We start from the raw sequence: 12785 nt of genomic DNA, 5'->3' as shown, positions 1-12785 counted from the left end.
TGAGCAAAACTTGAGAGTCGAGATGACATAACCATGGGGGCGGCTACTATGCCGGTGGGGATACAGCAAAGAAGGTGGATGAAGGGCTGATGTACAGCATGGGTAGGGTAATATGCACGATGGAATGCTTTGCAACAGAACCCAGGGTATCAATTCTCTCACAGATCTGAGGACTCATCTCAGTCATCTTAGCAATACCATATGCATCTGTCATAAACAATTCATGGCTAGTCGACTGGCAATTGAACTGGACACTACAAGGGCAGTCATTGGTGACCCCACACACGGCAGCAAGTCTGAAGCCGACATAGATACTTCAGAATAATAGCAGAAATTGGGAAAATAACAGATTTACATCACATCAAACCAAAGGCAACATTGGTTGTATATCCGATCTTGCAAGCATCTGCAGAGACTGAATGGGATTATATGCTAAAAATGTCCAGTTTGTGAATCTCCTAATAAGACTAGATCATGAACAAATGACAACACAGAGAATTTGAAAATTGTGAAAGTTAATCTAATGTACCACTTTATCCCATCTTTCCATTGATTTAAAAGAGTAATTTTGGATAACAGGACTAGATAAGACTATTCAGAGCAGATGGGTATATCAAGATGATAAATGTATCCAATGATGCTAAAAAAAAATGCATGTGAGTGGATTAAGTGGCATTCCATCCTTTCCCCAAAAAAAAAAAAAAGATACCCAAGCCTTAGCCAAAATTTAAAAAAAAGAATAATGAAGAAACAACTCCAGATTTTCCAACAAGTTCATGCAACTCTGAGTTTTTAATACAATCATCTGACTTGTTCAATCATAAACGATGACTTATTACCTTTGTGGCTGGGCCCACTTACCTTATCCTTTGAAGTTGACAGCATTCACGAGATTTCCTTTTATATACTAACACACAATGATGAACCTATGTAATGACCTAGGCATTTTGCAGAGTTGCTCAAAGTATCAACCACTGATGCGGCATTCCCACACTCAGCGTCAGGTAGCGTACCAGTAATGTGATTAGAATCCGGAGGTTGTCGTTACTCAATCTTCTGATGTTATCAAGAGACAAAGAATTAATTATTTCTTCATTTTCCATATATCTAACAGAAGGAAATGCAAAGTAGTAGGATGAGCTCCCCTCTTGATGGCTGCACGAATTTTCAATTTCAGTCGACTTCAGGATAATACTAATGAGCCTATTCTGATAAAAAGAAAAACCAACCGACCACTGATTGCTCAAAACTCAAGTGAGCACCTCTCTTTTGTAAAGAGCATTCTCTGTGAAAACTCTGTTTAATCTTATGACTACTGCTGAAACTAATCATCAGTTTATCAAAGAGACCAGCTAAGAAACTCTTCTTGTTTCTCATGGAGATAACTCAAAGAACCATTGTCCCAGTCGATGGAAACTCAGTCTACCCTTGGATTAACTTAAAGAAGCTATTGTGAAGGAGATAAATGCGCATCAATTTCAGCTAAGGATACACATTCCAACATACTGATATAAAAATAGGCAGAAAGGAAAATGAAGCAAAATCAGATATAGATAAATTCATATTATCCAACAGAAGATGACATAATGAAAATGCGAATTAAGTGAATTCGAACTTGCATTTTTGTAACAAGACCAAACCAACATGTGACTCTAACCAATCACCTCAACTATCAGGAGCGTCCCCACAATGTGCGAGACAGAGGAAACCCCTAAGGACAGGACTCATTCAAGGTATTTAACCAGGAGAGCCTCACTGTATACAATGCATGATCAAATGCTGATAATCCAATCAGTCATGTATTTCCTAAGGCGGAAATAGTACCTAAGCAATCTCTGTTACCAAATAAAAAGTGACAAAATAACACTCCATGCTCTAGCGAGATCCAGGAAACAAACCCTATATTATTTTAGAAATAAATCCCTATTATACTAAGAACTCAAGAAACCCAGGTATAAGTTTATGCTATGATGAAGCATAAGCCTATATCTTGATGGGTTATGTGTCATAATGTTGATAAGGTATTGTGATGGAGATACACGGTGGTAAAAAAAAATACCAGAGAAATACTGAGATGGAGAAACAAATGGCAATTCTAATAGGAGCGTCAAAGGTAAAAAAGAAAAGAAAAGAAAAACAGGGCATGAAAGCAGAGGGGAGACACTGAACTAAATGTTCAAATCATCTAAGTATAAAGATATTTTAGAAGTGAAGAAAACAAAACCTGTTGGAATCGAAGATTTCATTGATATTGCATATCCATAGACCGAATTTGCTAGATGCAAATCGGGATTTATGGAGGATGCGTCAATGGGACAGAATAAGAGAAATCCCCAAAGAGAATGCATGTGAAGAGAAAAAAAAAGAGAGGGTGAAAAGAAAAGAAAAAAAAAAGAAGTAAAACAGAAAATTGTAGAGAGAAAAGGGATCGAGAGATGGGGACCGATCGACCAGAGGGATTCGGTGGGTGATTTTAGCAGAATTAAGTGATGATATAGGCCTGAAACTAGCGAGTTTGCAGAGCCGATACCAATCAGCCAATATTGGTAAGTGCAACATGAACCAAAAGGGAAAAAAAAACACAAAATATAAAGAGAAATGTAACAAAAGGGATGAAAACATGGATAAGCAGGTATTCAGAAAATTAAAGAGAATCGATCGAGTGATAATCTTAAGCAATGGATCTGATTCCTAAGAAGAAGAAGGAGAAAAGAAAGAAGAAAAAAAAAAAAGGAATATCTCACCAGTCTAGCTGAAGAGAGATGGCCTTCCACAGGTGGACTCCTCGAGTGATTTTTGATTTGTTGGAGCTTCAATTTGGGGGATGAGCGAAACCTCTTGTGTGCAGATAGATATGCTGGAACTCTGCTACTACCGAGATGATCGACTCCTTTCGGATTACGTGGTTTTGTAGAACTTCATGATCGAAGGTTCAGGATTGACCGGACTTCGAATTGTTGTTGCAAACCTCCGTTCCTTTCGGTCGACTATGCCGAAGTGGAAGAGGACAGTGGAAAGGAAGAAGGAAGAGGGAGCCGTGGAAAGTTGGTTTGCGATGGAGGATGCCGATGATGGATCCTTCAGAGAAAACCTTGACGACTTGGGGTGGAGAATAGATGCTGATAATGGATGCCCCAAAGAAATCTCTTCCCCCCTCTAGGGATCTTGGAGGGCTGTTCTTAAAGGGGAAGCAGAAGGCTCCAGAGGGTGGAGGTTGGTTGAAGATCGACGGCCAGTGATGGAGGAAAGGGGGTGCGTTAGGCCAGCAATAGAGGGCCGAGAGGCAGGGTTGAAACCGTTGGTGATGGAGGGCTGAGGCCATAGGCCGTGGCGATCGAAGGTGGTGATGGGGAAGGCGGTTCTGCAAAGGGGTGAAAGAGATCAACGGCGGAAGGTGGATGGAGGCCATAGAGGCTTCGAGAAGGGGTTGGAGGCACATGGACGCTTCCGGGAGGCAATGGAGAAGGTAGACTGCGGCTGATGGGAAGAAGCTTCTGGAAGAAGGGAGAAAGTGTTCGGCCCCCGACCCCTTACGAGAAAACCCTAACAAAGTGTTCGGTCCTTCAGATTTTTCGTGTAATTTCAAAAAAGAAGGCCCCTTTACCGGATTTTTCTAAAAAAGGTTTTTTCTCGAAAAGGGATATTTTTTAAAAAAAAGAGGTTTTCTCAAAAACCGATTTTTGTTAGATATATTTTTTTTCTATTTTTTCTATTTTTTTGGTATTTTCGGAATAAGACCTTAAAATTTACGAGAAAACGTGGATTTAAACTATTTTTTTTTTTTGTAGTTTTTGGGAAATATTTACAAAAGAAGGTTTTCAAGGCTATTTTGGGAAAATTTCTTCAGAAAATGGGTTTGGACCCAAGTTTTGAGAAAATATTTGAGGTTTTAAACCTTGATTTGAGGACTATAATATGATGGATCCAAACGGATATCGGACAAAGTGTCTGAGCTTTTCAAAAAGTTATTTTGGTTATTTTTTAGAATTTGATTAAAAATTGGACAACGAAGCTCAGATTTGGATCTCTTATCTGGATCCGGATCCGAAATTGAGTCGGATATGTAAAATGAATTTGATTTCAGAAAAATTTGGAAAATAAAATAGAATTTAGATTTAAAACTGACTCAATTACCCAGGGAATAGGGGAAAAGGGCAAAGAGGGGATATTTACAATATTTTGAAAAATTTGGGGTGTTCACAGCTAGCCACAGTAAGTAAAGCCAAACCACGAGTCAAAACAAAGTACATTTCATTTCCACAATGTTTACAATATTATAAAATGAGACTGGATACAACAAAAAGAAGCAGTCTCTCAAAATGGGGGAAAAAACCCTCAAACCCCAAAACCAGAAGAAGTCAGGATCCGTTGCTAAGTGTGGGTCTCAAGCCTCCTGTTGTGCGCCATCGCATCGCGCTGCGTCTACTCGTCATCTGTATCCTCATAAAACGGTCAGTACCCTTGAGAGTTGGTGAGACAAACCATCCACACATTATCATTTTTATGGGAAAGCATAAGGTAAATAGCATTCTACAGATATGCTAAGTAACAGGCTACAACTAGCATGATGGAACCGTTAGAAACATTAAATAAAAGTATAAGTGAGTGTCAGGTAAGTGCACGTGCTACAAGACTGTAAAACAACGAAGTAACAAGCGCAACAACTACAACAACAGAACGAGAACTAAGCAGCCAAGTACAACAACTAAACAGAAGTACGAGTAGTGCTAAAGCAAGTAAACAACTACAGTACGTCAGTCTATTTGGTTAGTACTTATGTTCTTCTGATTACTCCTTCAGGTACGCAAAGGAACCCTCACATTCTGTGAGACATGCACCCTGCGTCTGTTATTCAATTTCTAATGTGATAACTGGGGATGCTACAGAACGAGACAACCACCTGCGGGCAGCACACAACTAATAGAAACCTTTCGCAGGGGCAAAGGATTGCAATCCGTACTACTGCAGTAGCAAAGGTCTCTGAAGAGGGTAACCTCGACCTCCCTAACTCTGAGTGACTGGAGGTTAGAGGGCGCTGCGGCTCCTCAAAAGAACGGGTCGTAGTAACGACGTGTCACTCAGGGCTGTACCATTCACCCTCTCTCTGGGTGACCAATTTGTGAATGGGGCGTGGTAGGTTTATCTTATTTAGGCTCATTTCTTCAAGTCATACCTCCTCTCGAGGTAGTTGTGCCGCGTGGTCCCCGTGGGGTATGCAAACGAGGACTTGGCCTGCCCATCCACGTGCTCAGCCTCTCACGGCCACAATGAGCACATCGCCTGTGAAGACGATAACACACCATTTCCATTTTAGACCTAGGGTTACACACACGTGAGCACACTCTCATGAACCCGGGCCATTGCCCAAAGACTTCAACCGAGTCCCAAAACCTCAACAGGTCAAAAGTGTCATACCCTACGGTGTTTTCAGTTTTTCGAGTGTATGTCACGTCGAGTATATAGCACGCCTCTGGTGCATTATATATCCAACAATATACGAGTATGAGCCAAACAAAAAGTACTTGACAACCCAAAGCTAGTGACATACGTGTCAGGATGTGCCAAAGCGCATGTGCGAAACCGAAAAAATCACAAGGTTTCAAATTCGCACAAGTATCATGCAATGAGCAACGATACAACAATACATATTTGAAATGGCACAAATCACTATTTTTGAGTGGCACGAGACTCAAAATGCATGTACAATAGCTATTGTATACGTGAGGAATGTTTAGAGCCTTGGATACACATTCTCCCAAATACGCGTATTCCAAGCCTCGTATCATGGCAAATCTCGCATAGCGAAGCCTTCTACGAAGGACCTTCACGCAATCGACACTCACGAGTGTCAAGAATGAATCATAACTTAATCTCATACTTATGGGGATAACATTAGCATATCCAAATGCGTAGCCGCGCTTTGCCCGCACAAACGGGGCACGAACAAGGCTATCTGCCGGGAGGGTCTGACGAGGATGACCAAACACACACAAGCGTGCAGCATGACACATGTCATGAGCTCCACACGTTGCTGCCACGATGGGCAGCAAGGCACGAGCAACTGATGCCCAAGGTTGCAACGGTCTCGTTGCACACAAGCGAGATTCCTCGCTAAAAAAAACCAATTCCTTGTCTTGTGGGTTGGCGGCAACGAAGGGGGAGTCGTCGTCACCAATTGAGCTCCCGCAGGAAGCACAATGAGTTCTTGGCAGAGGGTTGATCCCAAACATGGGCCACTAACCCAGTGTTGTCCAACTCAGACTCGCACTGGAGGCCGCAAGGTTGCCGGGTGCCGTAACACCCGGTGCCGATCTTGGCGCCAAAGGAAAGAAGCAAGGCCCGTATGGGGCCTGCTGTTGACTGGGCCACTGAGCCCAAGTCAACCTTGGTCTGCACCTTGGGTGCAAACCAAGTGTTGCTGGTCACAGCAATGGCCGAAGGGCCAGCACCTAGTTTCCCCCTGGTGCACTAGCACCCGGCTAGGCCTAGAGCCCCCAAAAATGGGCTCGGTTGGGCTAATGCCCAAAGGGATGGGCCAAGACCCCTTAGCGAGGTCTAGTCCAACAGCGACCAGACCTAGATGGGTCACGGGAGAGCCCCTGGTCTGAACCCAGGGGGTTTGGACCAGGGTGATGGGCCTAGCCCACACCCACATGGGGTGCGGCTAGCGCAAAGGCTCCAAACCAAGGAGTCAAGCCCACCGGCTTGGCCTGAACCTTGTGGGTCCAGACCCAGCTGGGCCAAACAGGGCAGGGGCACACAAGGGTGTGCCCCACAGGTGCCCTTGGTCTGACTCATAGGTGGGCCCGGACCAGGGCACCAGCTGGGCCCGCACCTACACCATGGTGCGCCCAAGGGAGTGGGGCGCCTAGCACCCGATTCGGGTGGCGCCCCACAAGAGGCAAGGTTTGCACCCTGTGGGTCCAGACCCTGCTGGGTTAAACTAGGGTGGGGGATTACTGGAGGGGCCTGCACCCCTGGTCTGACCCGGGAGGAGCTCAGACCAAGCCCCAGTCTACAACCCGCGCCCCACTAGGTGGGTACGCCAAGAGGGGGAAACCCGGGTGCTAAGTGCACCCGGTTCCCAACTGGTCCTAGGCAGACCATGGGGAAGAAAGGGGGCTATGTAGCCCCCTTGCTCGAGCCTAGTAGGGGCTCAGACCATGGCTATAGCCCCAGCCCACACAACCCACCGAATGGGTGTGCCAAGAGAAGAACCCGGGTGCTAAGTGCACCTAGTTCAGGTTGCACTAAGGCAACCAGCTGGGAGGTGGCTCCACTCTGTGAGTGGGCCCACCAGAGTAGGTCTGGGTCCGTGGTGGCCCAAACCACCTTGCCAAGCCAAGTAGGTTGCAGCAGCCCAGCTGGGTTGCTGCCAACCCGAGTGCCAAACCGCACAAGGCAAACCCTGGGGGCCTGGGCTGACCAACCCTTGGTCAGTCCGGGAGTCTGCTGCAGGGCTTGCAGCAACCCCAAGTGGAGCCATGGGACCCCCAAAAGCATAACAATAGGGTCTGGGCTGGCTGCGAAGGAGTCCAGTCCAGCTATTGACCAAACAGCCCCTCAAGGGGCGTTTCTTACCGAAACAAGAAAAGCGAAAAATAAAGGAACAAAACCATACATATGCAACCATGATTCATAACTTCAAAACAAAAAAAAAAAGTTCCAGACCTTGTGCTTTCTCTTAGCACATTCGTGGCATGAAGCCACCATGAATCGGTTTGCACATTTCAAGTGCAAACTGACTCCATGACCCATGCTGAAACCATGAAAAATACGAATGTAAGGGGGAGGGGATATCTCACCTTAGCAAAAGGCTGGGTTCCTTCTTCTCACCTAGAAGGGGCTGCTCTAAGCCTCACACACACACACACACCACTAGTGAGGGAAGAGAGAGAAGAGAGTGGAGGAAAGAGAGAAGGAAAAATAGAGTTTTCCTTTCTCTCTCCTCTTCTTCTTCCACTTTATAGAGGGCTTCAAGATGGAGGGTGGGGAGTGAAAGGGGGAGATGGAGGGTCTCTCCATCTCACGCCCTCTTCTATGCCTCCCTCTAGGCCCAAGGGGGGTCAAAGGATAGCCCCCAACCATCCCCAACCACTCTCCTTGATTTAAGGGGAGTGGTTGGCTTTGACTTGTCAAAGCCAAGCCTCCCATTTCTGATTTTTTTTTTTTAAGGAATGCATTTAATGGGGTTAGGGGCTACCCCCTAAGGGGCGCCCAACCCATCCCAAAAATTGTGGGCTTTTGCCCACCCACTTCTTAAAATGCCATTTCAAGACTTCAAAGTTTGCATTTTGCTTGCTTTTTAAAATTCCATTACAAAATGAGTTTTTTTGAAAAGTTAATTTGTTGTTATTAAAATATCATGGGCTGAGGTGGGGCCCATGCCAACCACTTCAAACAATGCCCAAAACCAACCTCTTTTTACAACTTTTTGAAAAACCTCTTTTAGGTTTTATAAAATTTACAATTCACTTCATTAAAAACCCTAATTTGCTTTCTTATTTAAAAGTTAGATTTAAATGATTCAAATGCTATAATTCCAAATTATATTTCATGGATTATGATCTAAATTTTAATATTATGTATTTAGATTTCTAATTTCGATGAATTCGAGCCTCGCTATGACTCATATTTACCGATATACCCTTTTTTGCCAAATACATGAAATAACGAGATATTTTTCTCGTTTAAGCTCCAAATTCAGAGTAGATCCAATTACATATAATATAAATCAAGTCTAAAAATATCGGGGTTCAATTCATCGTGGTTTGCCCTGAATCGCCTCGTAAAGCAAATTTACGTGATTCAGAACCTCAAAATGCTATATATGCATATTTTATGAGTAATACTCGCGATCAAACAAGATATCACCAACACTAAAACATATTATACATAAAATTTCTTCAGAAATATAGTGGGTCTTACATCCTTCCCTCCTAAAAAGGGATTAAGTCCATAAAATCATGAACACTAGGCCACAAAAAGATCAGGATATTTCTCCCTCATGCTGGCCTCTAGCTCCCATGTGCATTCCTCGATGCCATGGTGTTGCCATTGTACCTTAACCAGCAGAATGGTCTTGGTATGCAAAACTTGATCACGACGATCAATGATCTCAACAGGTCTCTCAGCTATAGTCAAGTCTTCTTGTACCTCCATATCTTCGTAACGGATGACATGTGATGGGTCAGGAATGTACTTCCTCAGCATCAACATGTGAAAAACATTATGAATTTAAGCATACTGGTGTGGTAGCTCAATCCGATAGGCTGCTCCTCTGATCCTCTTAAGAATCTTGAACGGCCCAACGTATCTAGGACTCAACTTTCTTTTCTTTCCGAAACAAAAGATGCTCTTCGTCGGTGACACTTTCACGAAAACCATGTCGTTCACATCAAAATGAAGTTCTCGCCGCCTCTTGTCAGCGTAACTCTTTTGTCTGTCCTGAGCTGCCTTCAGACGCTCTCGAATCCTTTGCACTTGCTGAGTATAGTGCTGAAGAACAATCGGAGATTCACTGGATCGATCGCTGATATCGTCCCAATATGACGGTGATCAGCAAGGTCTTCTGTATAAAGCCTCATATGAAGCCATCCCGATACTAGCAAGATAATTGTTGTTGTAGAGAAAACTCGACCAAACACAAGTGTGAATCCCATTCACCCTTTGAATCGAGCATACAAGCTCGTAATATATCCTCTAACATCTGTATCATTTTTTCTAACTGACCATCAGTCTAAGGGTGAAAAGTTGTACTAAACTTCAACTTTGTTCTCAAAGCTGACTACAACTGTCCCTACAATCGTGATGTGAATCTGGGATCACGATCTGAAATAATAGACGTAGGTACACCATGTAACCGTACAATCTCTCGGATGTACAAGTATGCTAAGCTCTCAAGCGGCTGACTGATCTAGATAGGTAAGAAGTGAGCAGACTTGGTGAATCTGTCCACAATCACCCATATTGCATCATGCTTTCGTCTAGTTCGTGATAAACCTACCACGAAGTCCATCATGATATCTTCATATTTCCATTGAGGAATCTCGATCCTCTGCATGGAACCTCCGGGACGTTGGTGCTCGATCTTGATTTGTTGACAAATCAAACACCTCGATATATACGTTGTGACTTCATGCTTCATCCCGTTCCACCAATACTTTCGTTGAAGATCCTTGAACATCTTAGTACCACCAGGATGAACGGTGTACTTCGATAGATGTGCCTCATCAAGAATCTCATTCCTCAACTCAGAGCCATCTGGCACCCAAAGTCGATCCTTCATACGGATATAACCCTCATTATCATTACGAAAGACTGAGCCCTCTTCACAAGCTCGATCTACGAACTTCTGATAATGAGTGTCTCGCTTTTGTGCCTCAATTACCTTAGGTAAAAACTTTGATCGAATGGCCAACCCAGACAATCTGATCGTTCTGCCTCCAACGGAGAATAACTTCCAAGGCACGAAATTTTTGATCAACTTCTGGCTCCACACAAGACTAGTCAGAACATCGTTCGATTTGCGACTAAGCGCATTTGCCACTACAATCGCCTTACTAGGGTGGTAAGACAACATGAACTCATAATCTTTAATGAACTCGAGCTAACGACGATGTCTCATATTTAATTCCTTTTGAGAAAATAAATACTTGAGACTCTTGTGGTCAGAAAAGACCTTGAATGTATCTCCATACAGATAATGTCGCCATGACTTCAAGGAGAACACTACAACTGTCAACTCCAAGTCGTGAGTCGGACAATTCCTTTTATGAATCTTCAACTGTCGTGAGGCATACGCAATAACTCGACTGTGCTGCATTAGCATGCATCCCAATCTTGTACCTGAGGCGTCTGTGTACACCACGAAACTACCTCTGCTAGAAGGTAAAGCTAACACCAGAGAGGTAGTCAGCTTCGTCTTTAGGATCCGAAAACTCTCTTCGCATGAGTCAGTCCACTCAAACTTGACTCATTTATGCAAAAGCTTCATTAAAGGAAGTGCAATCCTGGAGAAATCATGAATGAAACGCCGGTAGTAACCAGCTAACCTGAGAAAACTGCGGATATCAGTAACAGACTGAGGCTGCTTCCAATCTAACACTGCTTCGACCTTCGAAGGATCAACTGACACCCTATCACTGGATATCACATGACCCAAAAACATGACTCGCCAGAGCCAAAACTCGCACTTGGAGAACTTGGCAAACAGTCTGTGCTCTCGAAGTACCCCCAAAACAATACGCAGATACTCTCGGTGCTGCTCAGGAGTCTCTGAGTAGATCAAGATGTCATCAATGAATACAATCATGAATGTATCCACAAACGGACGAAAGATACGATTCATCAAAACCATGAATGTTGTTGGTGCATTCGTGAGCCCAAATGGCATCACAACGAACTCATACAACTCGTATCTACTTCAAAAAGTTATCTTCGAGACATCTTCCTCTCTCATCTGGAGTTGATGATAACTTGATCTGAGATCGATCTTCGAGAATATCTTCGCTCTCTGCAACTAATCAAAGAGATCTTCTATTCTCGGCAACGGATACTTGTTGTTAATCGTCGCTTGGTTGAGCATTTTGTAGTCAATGCACAACCTCAAGGTTTTGTCTTTCTTCTTCATAAACAAAACAGGTGCACCCCACGACGATGCACTGTTTCTGATAAACCCTTGCTCCATCAACTCTTCCAACTGACGCTTCAGTTCTTCAAGTTCTGCTAGAGCCATACGATATGGTGTCTTTGAGATCGGAGTTGTTTCAGGTAACAAATTGATACAAAACTCGATCTCATGCTTCGGAGGTAATCAGGACAGTTCCTCAAGAAACACATCGGGTAACTTCTGAACTACGTCAAGATCCTTGATAGGGGTTAACACTGGCTCAACTGGGACGATATTGACCAAGAAAGTAGTACCCCCAGTCCGCAAATACTTCTGAGCTTTAAAAGACGAAATCAAGCGACTATCTAGAATGGGTCGAGCAAGGTTGATCTCCAAAATCGGACGATCAAGAGGATACAAAACCACCTTACCTTCTCTGCACAAGACTTGAGCGTGATATTCAAACAACCAGTCTATGCCAAGAATGATAAACTCCATCATGTCTAGCAGGATCACGTCAGCTGGCAAGTTCTGACTTGCCACTGACACCTCGATGCTTGGAATGTACAAAGTACACAAAGACTGATCACCAGTCAGTGTACGAACCTCCAACGGATAATTCATCAATATAACAGACATAGGCAAAGAACTAGCAAATCTAGTAGCAATAAACGAATGCGAAGCACCATAGTCAAACAAGGTAAAAGTTGCATGTCCAGCGACCGAAATAGTACCTTGGACCAACTCTCCTTTGGTCACTTGCTCGATAGTGGCTGTGTAGGCATACCCTGCCACTGTCTTCTGGTTACCCGTCTTCTACTAGGAAGATTGCTATTGTTGCTGAGGCGGTCGCTGAGGTGTTGACTACGACGTTCTATTGCTGCAATTGCTATACAGAGTAATTGATGTCTATTTTGAAATCGTTGTAATTTTGAAAAGATTTTTAGATAAAGAACATATGAAAACCAGACATCAAATAATAAAAACCGGTTCTCACTAGTGGATGAGACCGAGTCGAACTCAGGGAACGGGAATATTTCGTATTCAAACAAGCAACTAACTAATCTTTATTGCCGAAATGAAAAATAATTCGAAAAAGGAAATCTAATTAACTACGTATTACAACAAATAAATACCCTATGTAGAGGGCGTAAAAGACATTATTTACAAACCC

The sequence above is a fragment of the Nuphar pumila genome, chromosome 3, assembly GCF_984573655.1.
Source record: "Nuphar pumila chromosome 3, dmNupPumi1.hap1.1, whole genome shotgun sequence".
Taxonomy (NCBI): domain Eukaryota; kingdom Viridiplantae; phylum Streptophyta; class Magnoliopsida; order Nymphaeales; family Nymphaeaceae; genus Nuphar; species Nuphar pumila.
The sequence above is the reverse complement of the archived record's forward strand: the minus strand, read 5'-3'. Positions refer to the sequence as shown.